This window comes from Lipotes vexillifer, unplaced genomic scaffold (genome assembly GCF_000442215.2).
Source record: "Lipotes vexillifer unplaced genomic scaffold, Lipotes_vexillifer_v1.1 scaffold15, whole genome shotgun sequence".
Classification (NCBI taxonomy): Eukaryota; Metazoa; Chordata; class Mammalia; order Artiodactyla; family Lipotidae; genus Lipotes; species Lipotes vexillifer.
Window position 1 is genome coordinate 595,211 of NW_006784589.1, and position 13,893 is coordinate 609,103.

Genomic DNA, 13,893 nt, shown 5'->3' on the forward strand with positions numbered 1-13,893 from the left:
GCCTGCGCGTCTGGAGCCTGGGCTCCGCAACGGGAGAGGCCACGACGGTGAGAGGCCCCCGCACCGCAAAAAAAAAAAAAAAAAAAAAGCTGCTGTAAACAGGACACCATTATTACCAGCGTTACTGCAGAACCACACCATACCTGCTATGATCCACACCAGGAAAACTGAAACCCCACACCCTGCCCCTCAATACCCACGAAGTTAGTCACTTGACATTGGGAGCTCTGTTAATGCTGCTTCAAAAAAACTCTGCCTTCCATCTTACATGAGTTATATACATGCAGAACCCAGTTGCAAGGGAGTCTGTGGAACATAGATTTCAATAATCCAGCCTCTACAGCACAGGACAGGACATGAGATCAGTGTTTTTCATACTGCAGGTCATAATCCATTAATGGATTGTAAAATTCATTCATTTTAAGGTTCATGATTCATATTTTTTTTAATGAAATGGAATGAGATGGTAAAGACTAGAAAACATCATGGTGCACATTCAGGGCTACTATTGTTTCATGGAAATTTGTTTTCAGTTGTATAAATAGAGAGAATGTAATATAGATGTGTACTTGGATACCATTTAAAATGCATTTATTCGGCTTCCCTGCTGGCGCAGTGGTTAAGAATCCGCCTGCCGATGCAGGGGATATGGGTTCAATCCTTTGTCCGGGAAGATCCCACATGCCGCGGAGCAGCTAAGCCCGTGAGCCACAACTACTGAAGCCCGCGCGCCTAGAGCCCATGCTCCGCAACAAGAGAAGCCACTGCAATGCGAACTGCAATGAAGAGTAGCCCCCGCTCACTGCAACTAGAGAAAACCTGTGCACAGCAATGAAGACCCAACACAGCCAAAATAAATAAATAAATAAAAATAAATAAGAATAAATTAAATGCATTTATTACTGTAGGTTGCAATCCAAAAAATTTTAAATGCAATATAGTAGCACAATGCTTCTCAAACTTTAGCCTGCATCAGAATATGTATATATGTATATGGAGCAAGGGGCGGGGGGAAGAGAGAGAGAGAGAATATTATCTCACTATTTGGTTAGACCTTCAAATAAAGTAGTGAATATTTTGATATTATTTTAGATTTATTATAGATTAATAAAAGTAATTCATACTTCCAATGTGGTCAGAATTTGATTAATTGCCCAATACAATTTCACTTCTTTTGCAAAAATAAAGTGATACTACTCTTTACTTAGGATGAAGAAAAACATACTGGTAACTTGATGCTAGCAAGACATTACAAACACACAAAAAGCCAAATGTAGTATTTTTACCATAAGTCTGGGTACTATGAAACATACAGACTGATCACAAAATAAGGCTAACAAACCTCTTCCCAGAACCAGAGCTTGGAGAATACTGCACACTGTGTCCATCTTGGAGAGTCATCATACATACTGGCACCATAAAGGCCCCAAGAGGTCATGTAGCAAAGAAACATGTTCAGTTCTGCTCAATGCAGCATTTCCCATCCTTGTAAGGCTATGAGAACATTCATATTATTTATACTTATTCATAATATCAGTTAACATTCTGTGAAAACAGTGCAAGGTGCATTACACTTTGGATTATGCAAGTTTAGAAAAATGGTCTCCAAACTTTTATTATTATTATTATTTTTTAACATCTTTATTGGGGTATAATTGCTTTAAAATGGTGTGTTAGTTTCTGCTTTATAACAAAGTGAATCAGTTATACACATACATATGTTCCCAAATCTCTTCCCTCTTGCATCTCCCTCCCTCCCACCTTTCCTATCTCACCCCTCCAGGCGGTCACAAAGCACCGAGCTGATCTTCCTGTGCTATTCGGCTGCTTCCCACTAGCTATCTACCTTATGTTTGGTAGTGTATATATGTCCATGCCTCTCTTGCGCGTTGTCACAGCTCACCCTTCCCCCTCCCTATATCCTCAAGTCCATTCTCTAGTAGGTCTGTGTCTTTATTCCTATCTTACCCCTAGGTTCTTCATGACATTTTTTCCCCTTAAATTCCATATATATGTGTTAGCATACGGTATTTGTCTTTCTCTTTCTGGCTTACTTCACTCTGTATGACAGACTCTAGGTCTATCCACCTCATTACAAATAGCTCAATTTCCTTTCTTTTTATGGCTGAGTAATATTCCATTGTATATATGTGCCACATCTTCTTTATCCATTCATCTGATGATGGGCACTTAGGTTGTTTCCATCTCCGGGCTATTGTAAATAGAGCTGCAATGAACATTTTGGTACATGACTCTTTTTGAATTATGGTTTTCTCAGGGTATATGCCCAGTACTGGGATTGCTGGGTCATATGGTAGTTCTATTTGTAGTTTTTTAAAGCATCTCCATACTGTTCTCCATAGTGGCTGAACCAATTCACATTCTCACCAGCAGTGCAAGAGTGTTCCCTTTTCTCCACACCCTCTCCAGCATTTATTGTTTCTAGATTTTTTGATGATGGCCATTCAGACTGGTGTGAGATGATATCTCATTGTAGTTTTGATTTGCATTTCTCTAATGATTAATGATGTTGAGCATTCTTTCATGTGTTTGTTGGCAGTCTGTATATCTTCTTGGAGAAATGTCTATTTAGGTCCTCTGCCCATTTTTGGATTGGGTTGTTTGTTTTTTTGTTATTGAGCTGCATGAGCTGCTTGTAAATTTTGGAAATTAATCCTTTGTCAGTTGCTTCATTTGCAAATATTTTCTCCCATTCTGAGGGTTGTCTTTTGCTCTTGTATATGGTTTCCTTTGCTGTGCAAAAGCTTTGAAGTTTCATTAGGTCCCATCTGTTTATTTTCGTTTTTATTTCCATTTCTCTAGGAAGTGGGTCAAAAAGGATCTTGCTGTGATTTACGTCATAGAGTGTTCTGCCTATGTTTTCCTCTGAAAGTTTGGTAGTTTCTGGCCATACATTTAGATCTTTAATCCATTTTGAGCTTATTTTTGTGTGTGGTGTTAGGGAGTGATCTAATCTCATACTTTTACGTGTACCTGTCCAGTTTTTTACCATTTATTGAAGAGGCTGTCCTTTTTCCACTGTACATTCTTGCCTCCTTTATCAAAGATAAGGTGACCATATGTGTGGGGGTTAATCTCTGGGCTTTCTATCCTGTTCCATTGATCTATCTTTCTGTTTTTGTGCCAGTACCATACTGTCTTGATTCCTGTAGCTTTGTAGTATATTCTGATATCAGGGAGCCTGATTTCTCCAGCTCTGTTTTTCGTTCTCAAGATTGCTTTGGCTATTCGGGGTCTTTTGTGTTTCCATACAAATTGTGAAATTTTTTGTTTTAGTTCTGTGAAAAATGCCAGTGGTAGTTTGATAGGGGTTGCATTGAATCTGTAGATTGCTTTGGGTAGTAGAATCATTTTCACAATGTTGATTCTTCCAATCCAAGAACATGATATATCTCTCCATCTATTGGTATCATCTTTAATTTCTTTCATCAGTGTCTTATAATTTTCTGCATACAGGCCTTTTGTCTCCTTAGGTAGGTTTATTCCTAGATATTTTATTCTTTTTGTTGCAGTGGTAAATGGGAGTGTTTTCTTTTATTTCTTTTTTTTTTGGAGATTATCAGTAGTTGTTTGGAATTTATTATTTTGCTGTTGTAGTTACTTTTTAATAAATGATATTTTCTTTATTTTCATTTGAATGGCTGAGAAGATTTACTTCATGGAATTTAACAAAGATGACTTTTTCTTCTATTCCTTCTCTTTTTTAATTGTAAAATATACACATCATAAAATTTACCGTTTTAACCATTTTAAAGTATACAGTTCAGTGACATTAAGTACCTTCATAATGTTGTACAACCATCATCATCTAGTTCCAGAAATTTTTCATCACCCCAGAAGGAAACCCATACGCATTAAACAGTGACAGTCCTCAACTTTCCCTCCCGCTCTCCCTGGCAACCACTAATCTGCTTCTGTCTTTATGAATTTGCCTATTCTGGATGTTTCACATAAAGGGAATCATACTATAGATACGGGGCCCTGTGTCTCTGGCTTCTTTCACTTAGCATAATGTTTTCAAGTTTCATCCTTATTGTAGCATGAATCAGTAGTTTATTCTATTTTTTTCAAATGTAGAAATGCACACAGCAGTTATAAAAAATCACCACCTCCATTTGGAAGATGATAAAACTAAGGCCCACATGATACATCTCTTCCTGAATTAACCCTAGAACCAGTTCTCACATCTCTACCTTTGCTCTTACAAGCCACCGTCTTTCCCTTCAGTGACACTTAGGTAGAAAACTAGAGGAACTCTATGGGAAAGGAAGAGAGGAGGTAATTAATATTTCTGTGCAAGATTTTCCATAAGTCATCATCTGCTAACGTTTAACTTTTCTACTTGGGCTATTCCTTTTGATGATTAAAGTTATTAACTGATAACTATGAGAATTTAATTTTCAAAGGCACCATGGAATTAAATCTATCTGGCTTCATATTTTCATTCACATCTAATGGGCCTAGTATGTTGTGTTTTTTTTTTGGAGTATAATTGCTTTACAATGGTATGTTAGTTTCAGCTTCACAAAAACATGAATCAGTTATATATATACATATGTTCCCATATCTCTTCCCGCTTGTGTCTCCCTCCCTCCCACCCTCCCTATCCCACCCCTCCAGGTGGTCACAAAGCACCGAGCTGATCTCCCTGTGCTATGTGGCTGCTTCCCACTAGCTATCTACCTTACGTTTGGAAATGTATATATGTCCATGCCTCTCTTTCACTTTGTCCCAGCTTACCCTTCCCCCTCCCCGTGTCCTCAAGTCCATTATCTAGTAAGTCTGTGTCTTTATTCCTGTTTCACCCCTAGGTTCTTCATGACATTTTTTTCCTTAAATTCCATATATATGTGTTAGCATACGGTACTTTCCTCTCTCTTTCTGACTTACTTCATTCTGTATGACAGACTCTAGGCCTATCCACCTCATTACAAATAGCTCAATTTCCTTTCTTTTTACGGCTGAGTAATATTCCATTGTATATATGTGCCACATCTTCTTTATCCATTCATCCGATGATGGACACTCAGGTTGTCTCCATCTCCTGGCTGTTGTAAATAGAGATGCAATGAACATTTTGGTACATGATTCTTTTTGAATTATGGTTTTCTCAGGGTATATGCCTAGTAGTGGGATTGCTGGGTCATATGGTAGTTCTATTTGTAGTTTTTTAAGGAACCTCCATACTGTTCTCCACAGTGGCTGTATCAATTTACATTCCCACCAACAGTGTAAGAGGGTTCCCTTTTCTCCACACCCTCTCCAGCATTTATTGTTTCTAGATTTTTTGATGATGGCCATTCTGACTGGTGTGAGATGATATCTCATTGTAGTTTTGATTTGCATTTCTCTAATGATTAATGATGTTGAGCATTCTTTCATGTGTTTGTTGGCAGTCTGTATATCTTCTTTGGAGAAATGTCTATTTAGGTCTTCTGCCCATTTTTGGATTGGGTTGTTTATTTTTTTGTTATTGAGCTGCATGAGCTGCCTGTAAATTTTAGAGATTAATCCTTTGTCAGTTGATTCATTTGCAAATATTTTCTCCCATTCTGAGGGCTGTCTTTTGGTCTTGTTTATGGTTTCCTTTGCTGTGCAAAAGCTTTGAAGTTTCATTAGGTCCCATTTGTTTATTTTTGTTTTTATCTCCATTACTCTAGGAGATGGGTCAAGAAGGATCTTGCTGTGATTTATGTCATAGAGTGTTCTGCCTATGTTTTCCTCTAAGAGTTTGATAGTTTCTGGCCTTACATTTAGGTCTTTAATCCATTTTGAGCTTATTTTTGTGTATGGTGTTAGGGAGTGATCTAATCTCATACTTTTACATGTACCTGTCCAGTTTTCCCAGCACCACTAATTGAAGAGGCTGTCCTTTCTCCACTGTACATTCCTGCCACCTTTTTCAAAGATAAGGTGACCACACGTACTTGGGTTTATCTCTGGGCTTTCTATCCTGTTCCATTGGTCTATATTTCTGTTTCTGTGCCATTACCATACTGTCTTGATTACTGTAGCATTGTAGTATAGTCTGAAGTCAGGAAGCCTGATTCCTCCATCTCCGTTTTTCGTTCTCAAGATTGCTTTGGCTATTCAGGGTCTTTTGTGTTTCCATACAAATTGTGAAATTTTTTGTTCTAGTTCTGTGAAAAATGCCAGTGGTAGTTTGATAGGGGTTGCATTGAATCTGTAGATTGCTTTGGGTAGTAGAGTCATTTTCACAATGTTGATTCTTCCAATCCAAGAACATGGTATGTCTCTCCATCTATTTGTATCCTCTTTAAATTCTTTCATCAGTGTCTTATAATTTTCTGCATACAGGTCTTTTGTCTCCTTAGGTAGGTTTATTCCTAGATATTTTACTCTTTTTGTTGCAGTGGTAAATGGGAGTGTTTTCTTGATTTCACTTTCAGATTTTTCATCATTAGTGTATAGGAATGCCAGAGATTTCTGTGCATTAATTTTGTATCCTGCAACTTTACCAACTTCATTGATTAGCTCTAGTAGTTTTCTGGTAGCATCTTTAGGATTCTCTATGTATTGTATCATGTCATCTGCAAACAGTGACAGCTTTACTTCTTCTTTTCCAATTTGGATTCCTTTTATTTCCTTTTCTTCTCTGATTGCTGTGGCTAAACCTTCCAAAACTGTGTTGAGTGAGAGTGGTGAGAGTGGGCAACCTTGTCTTGCTCCTGATTTTAGTGGAAATGCTTTCAGTTTTTCACCATTGAGGATGATTTTGGCTGTGGGTTTGTCATATATGGCCTTTATTATGTTGAGGAAAGTTTCCTCTATGCCTACTTTCTGCAGGGTTTTTATTATAAATCGGTGTTGAATTTTGTCAAAAGCTTTCTCTGCATCTATTTAGATTATCATTTGGTTTTTCTCCTTCAATTTGTTGATATGGTTTATCACATTGATTGAGTCGTGTATACTGAAGAATCCTTGCATTCCTGGAATAAATCCCACTTGATCATGGTGTATGATCCTTTTAATGTGCTGTTGGATTCTGTTTGCTAGTATTTTGTTGAGGATTTTTGCATCTATATTCATCAGTGATATTGGTCTGTAGTTTTCTTTCTTTGTGACATCCTTGTCTGGTTTTGGTATCAAGGTGATGGTGGCCTCGTAGAATGAGTTTGGGAGTGTTCCTCCCTCTGCTATATTTTGGAAGAGTTTGAGAAGGATAGGTGTTAGCTCTTCTCTAAATGTTTGATAGATTTCACCTGTGAAGGCATCTGGTCCTGGGCTTTTGTTTGTTGGGAGATTTTTAATCACAGTTTCAATTTCAGTGCTTGTGATTGGTCTGTTCATATTATCTATTTATTCCTGATTCAGTCTTGGCAAGTTGTGCATTTCTAAGAATTTGTCCATTTCTTCCAGGTTATCCATTTTATTGGCATAGAGTTGCTTGTAGTAATCTCTCATGATCCTTTGTATTTCTGCAGTGTCAGTTGTTACTTCTCCTTTTTCATTTCTAATTCTATTGATTTGAGTCTTCTCCCTTTCTTTCTTGTTGAGTCTGGCTAATGGTTTATCTATTTAGTTTGTCTTCTCAAAGAACAAACTTTTAGTTTTATTGAACTTTGCTATTGTTTCCTTCATTTATTTTTCATTTATTTCTGATTTGATTTTCATGATTTCTTTCCTTCTGCTAACTCTGGGGGTTTTTTTGTTCTTCTTCCTCTAATTGCTTTAGGTGCAAGGTTAGGTTGTTTATTCGAGATGTTTCCTGTTTCTTAAGGTGGGCTTGTATTGCTGTAGACTTCCCTCTTAGAACTGCTTTTGCTGCATCCCATAGGTTTTGGGTCATCGTGTCTCCATTGTCATTTGTTTCTAGGTATCTTTTGATTTCCTCTTTGATTTCTTCAGTGATTAAGTAGTGTATTGTTTAGCCTCCGTGTGTTTGTATTTTTTACAGATCTTTTCCTGTAATTGATATCTAGTCTCATGGCGTTGTGGTCGGAAAAGATACTTGATACAATTTCAGTTTTCTTTCAGTTTTCTTAAATTTACCAAGGCTTGATTTGTGACCCAAGATATGATCTATCCTGGAGAATGTTCCATGAGCACTTGAGAAAAATGTGTATTCTGTTGTTTTTGGATGGAGTGTCCTATAAATATCAATTAAGTCCATCTTGTTTAATGTATCATTTAAAGCTTGTGTTTCCTTATTTATTTTCATTTTGGATGATCTGTCCATTGGTGAAAGTGGGGTGTTGAAGTCCCCTACTATGAATGTGTTACTGTCGATTTCCCCTTTTATGGCTGCTAGTTTTTGCCTTATGTATTGAGGTGCTCCTATGTTGGGTGCATAAATATTTACAATTGTTATATCTTCTTCTTGGATCGATCCCTTGATCATTATGTAGTGTCCTTCTTTGTCTCTTCTGATAGTCCTTATTTTAAAGTCTATTTTGTCTGATATGAGAATTGCTACTCCAGCTTTCTTTTGGTTTCCATTTGCATGCAATATCTTTTTCCATCCCGTTACTTTCAGTCTGTATGTGTCTCTAGGTCTGAAGTGGGTCTCTTTTAGACAGCATATATATGGGTCTTGTTTTTGTGTCCATTCAGCCAAGCTGTGTCTTTTGGTGGGAGCATTTAGTCCATTTACATTTAAGGTAATTATTGATATATGTATGTTCCTATTCCCATTTTCTAAATTGTTTTGGGTTCGTTATTGTAGGTCTTTTCCTTCTCTTGTGTTTCTTGCCTAGAGAAGTTCCTTTAACATTTGTTGTAAAGCTGGTTTGGTGGTGCTGAACTCTCTCAGCTTTTGCTTGTCTGTAAAGGTTTTAATTTCTCTATCAAATCTGAATGAGATCCTTGCTGGGTAGAGTAATCTTGGTTGCAGGTTTTTCTCCTTCATCACTTTCAATATGTCCTGCCACTCCCTTCTGGCTTGCAGAGTTCAAACTTTTAAATAATACATCTGCAAGCACTATTATACTTATATACTACTTATATTTTACATACATTATACAACCACTGTGTACTTAAGTATTACATACACTGTATAACATACATGAAACAGAAATTTAAGATGATACAATATAAAATATTATCAAAAATCTATTTTTATTTACTCATGGTATAAAAATTCTATATTCTTATCAGGCAAAGTAGATTTAAAAGCAAAGAAAATTACCAGAGATTAAAAAGTGACATTGCATAATATAAAAGGATCAACTCACTAAAAGACATAAGAGTTCTAAATGTGTATGTATGCACCAAACAAAGCTTCAAAATACGTGAAGCAAAATCTGATAGAACCGAAAGGAGAAATGGATAAATTCACAATTCATTTTTGTGATTTCACAAAAATTTCACTCCTCTCTTAATACTTGACAGAACAAGTATACAGAAATTCAGCAAGGATATAAGAGAACTGAACAAACTTATCAATCACCTGGACCTAATGACATTCATTTATAGAAAAATTCACTTAACAACAGCAAAGTGCTCACTTTTTTCAAGTGCACATAGAATGTTCAATAATATAGACTATACCCTGGGTACTAAAACAAAACTTAACAAATTTAGAAGAATTAAAATGATGCAAAGTATGTTCTTTGACAATAATGGAATTAAACTAGAAATTAATTACAGAAAGACATCTTGAAAATCCCCAAACTCTTAGAAATTAACACACTCCAAAATAATCCATGGATCAAAAAGGATGTCCCAAGGGAGATTAGAAAATATTTTGAACTGAGCAAAAAATGAAAATACAACATAGCAAAATTTGTGAGATGCAGCTAAAATGGTCCATACACCAATTAAAAGACAATTGGCAGACTGGATTAAAAAAACAAGATCTATCCATGTGTTGTCCACAATTATCCATAATTAGGGAGAAATGTATAGCATAAACGCTTGTATTATTAAAGAAGAGGGGTGTCAAATGAATAATCTAAACTGTAAAAAGAAGAGCAAAAATAAGTTCAACAGCTCTTTTCCACATTTTGCTTTAGGATAGCCAGTGAATTTGTGTGTGGTAGAAATGATTTTCAAGGTCACTCATTTCATTTCAATATACAGTTTCAATATGTAGTTTCTACTCTGCAAGAAAATATAACCGTCAAGTCCACTTAACCAGTCTCATGGGAACTTCAGTACCCTGGAATAGAACCAACAAATGGTGAAGGGACCTCAGTCAACCTGTCTGCATTATGGGATCTCACTTTTCTCTCAGGAAACCACAGACATTGGGCATGACACACAATAGCCTTCTACGCAGAGAAACTGAGTGAGACCATCAGTGTCAGTATGAATATCAACTCTTGATAACGCTTAATTGCGTTCCTATTTTTTTAAAGGAAAAATTCTAATATTTTCTTCCTATACCCCAGTGTATCATCTTATGTACCCCTACTCAAAAATGTGTAGGCTAGAGAATAAAGGCACAAAAAGACCCAGTTATGAAGCAGTTTTATCTCTGAGATGATTCTGTGGAATTCACCCACAACAGAGAGAATATGCTGAGCATAAAGTGAAGCTATATGAAAGGTAGCTATTTCTGAGGCTGAAATAATCCTTTGGAGAACACACTGCATTTTGTTAAGTTGTCAACCAATAGATTTCTGTGTCTCCTTGTATGTTGTGCTGTGACTATCTTCTAAATACCACATTCCAACGTCAGCTTGATACTTAAAACCACCTGGCCTCACTCCACCGCCATCCATTATGTTGCATTGTTTTACAAGAAATGTGACTTCTCTGGCAGTAGACATGTTGATTCCAAGGAAACTGTTTTTTATGTTTTACTGTATGGATTTTTAAAATATATTTATCCTAGACACAGAAGATGTAACCTTGAAACAACTGAACTTATTCAAACAGCTAATAGATTTGTACATGCTGCTCCATTTTCTCAAGATGAATTCATTTTAAATATTTAAAAAAATAAAGTTTAAAATTCCATCATCTTTTTTGGCTCAGATGCTTGGAGGGGCGTTGGCTCATGATGTTTTCTCATTCGGGATCATCTTCTGTTGCTAAGAGACTTGCATAAGCTTAGGGATGACTTAAGATCATTGGTAGAAAATATACTCAGAAGCTAATCTATGAGTGGCCATTTTTATACAAAGAATCTTGATCAGATAGACTTTCAAAGAGAAGGTATCTTCCTTTTCTTTTGAGAACAGCGGGAGCTCAAGCCTGAAATTTAAGCATAATCCATCACTACCATGGTCAATTTGATTCAGTATTCAGGGTGACATTGACACTGTTAGAGCCTGAATTTTCCTTCTACATCCCAAATATTTGCCCTAATACAGAATGAATAAGAAAGTTCAAATTCTTAACTATTGCACATATTTACACGTGCTGAGTATATTAGTTATCTATTGCTGCATAGTAAATTACCACATATATTTGTAGCCTAAAACAACACACATTTATTATCTCACAGTTTCTGTGGATTAGGAATCTGAGTATAGCTTAGCTGGGTCCTCTGCCTCAGATGCCCTATGAGGTGGCAATCAAGATGTCAGAGAGGGCTAGAGTCTCATCTCAAAACTCAACTAGGGAAGGATCCACTTCCAAGCTCACTTCATGATTGTGGACAGAATTCAGCTCCTTTTGGCTTGTTGGACTGTGAATCCAAGTTCCTTGTTGGCTGTTAGCCAGAGGTCATCCTCAGTTCCTTGCTACATGGGCCTCCTATACAAGGCAGCTTGCTTCAACAAAGCACGCAAAGGGAAGTGTCTGGATAGCAAGATGGAGTTTACAATCTCTTATAACCTAATCATAGAAGTGCCATCTCCTCATAGTTGAGAAAGTTTACTGAAGCAAGTTACTCAAGGGAAGGGGATTACACAAAGCCATGGGTACAGAGAGGTAGAAGTATTTAGGGGCTATCTTAGAAGCTAGCTGCCACACTGAGACACAAGATGCCTCTCCCTTTCATTATGACCACTTTTGGCCTTCTCATCTGTAGATAACACATGTAGGATATGCACATAATAATTTTTAAAAAACCTTTTCTGCTTACAAGTAATAATGTACCAGTGAATTCAGCCAGATTCAGGTCAAAAGAAGATTGACAGAAAAGGCTTTAGACCAAGTGATTTAATTTTGCAACTCCTGATATCAACACATGTTTTTCTTTCGTGATTTATAATGTCTACCACTAGTAGATTCAGAATATATTTTTCTTCAATTTTAAAGTAACAAACTAAAAATGGACTATAACATTTTTCAAACAATTAGTGCCAAATGATAGTCACAGGTAAAGAAGGTCTCTCTAGCCTCCATTAGCAAACTTCAAGACTAAATGTATTAGGATCACTGGCTCGTTTGGGGTTTCTCCAATAAGGAGACTTTATACACGTATCTAAGTGTAGGCATTTTTAGCAAGGAGGCAATGTCAGGAAACACCAGTAGGGAAGTGGGGAAATGAAAATGGAAGCGAAGGCAGCCAATAAAGAATGTGTTTTTAAGCTAGTTACCATCGTGGCAACTGGAGGTCAGTTTCAGTGGGGAACCATGGGAAACAATAAAGAATACACCCCAGAGCTATTCCAACTGAGGATGAGAAAGCTGGGGTATTTTCAGTAAGTCCCCTACATACGAACCTTCAAGTTGCGAACTTTCAAAGATACAAATGTGTGTCCGCGTGTCCAGTCATGTAAGTTAGTTCATGTGTCTGACGTACATTGTCACGTGGGTGCATCCCCTACAAGTGGTTGTGCTTTTTTGTACTTTATTGTCCAGAACTGTTGCTGTGCAACACAAGGAGCTTACTAATGAAGACCTAATGGAATTGGAAGCCTAGAGAAAGGACGAAGAGAGACAAGAGGAAGAAGAAGTAACTGAAGAACTGAAGAGATTCACGACGCAGGAAATGACAAGGGGATTTTCTTTATCTGAGGAGGCACTGTTAGTTTTTGAGGCACAGGACTCAAATGTAGAATGGTACACGAAAGTTGCAGCAGCCATTCAGAATGCAATCCAGTGCTACCGTGTCATCTATGACAAGAAAAGAGGCTAGATAGAACTGAATCCAGCAAGGAACCAGAGCCTGTGCCATCAACGTCAGGCGTGAGTGAAATTGCAGCTTGCCCTCCGTCCCCTATTGCTGACGATCCTTCAGCTCTACCATCTCCCACCTCCTCTCCCTCCTCCAGTCAGTAACTCTTCTTGCCTGTTCACTGGATGCCAGCCCCTGGATGCCAGCTGTTGTACTGTACTACTGTACTTTTCAAAGTACTGTACTGTAAGATTAAAAATGTTTTATTTTTTGTGTTTGTTCATTTGTTATGTATTATTTGTGTGAAAAGTATAATAAACTTATTACAGTATAGTACTATATAGCCAATTGTGTTTGTTGGGTACCTAAGCTAACTTTGTCCGACTTATGAACAAAGTGGACTTATGAACTTGCTCTCAGAACGGAACTCGTTCATATGTAGGGGACTTACTGTATTCACTAACTTTCCATTGTCATTGGTTGAAGCTTGCTTCCGGAAGCATTAACTCTCTGGCAATTTATGCTTACTATGTGTGAGAGCTGAGCATGTTCCCCTAACCAAAGGGGTAAAAAAGCCCTCTGGCAGAATCACAGGTGTTCACAGTGAGCAGCCTTCAACATGTAGAGGTGAGTGTGGAAGAAATACAGATGGTGCACCGATAACATTGCTACAATCGCGGTAACTAAAGAGCTGCTGAGAGACCACCCAGGCCTTTCCCTGCTTTCATTAAAGGTTGTACCTAAAAACACCCCTAAGGAAACAAGCAGTTCTTATTTCATCTCAGGTTACATCACACATTCCTGACTATGGGAGGCAAGTGGTGAGATAAAAGGAAGATTTGAAATGTACAGGAAGCACTGAAACTCTCCCAAAAGAATCTGTGTGCCCCCGCCCGCCC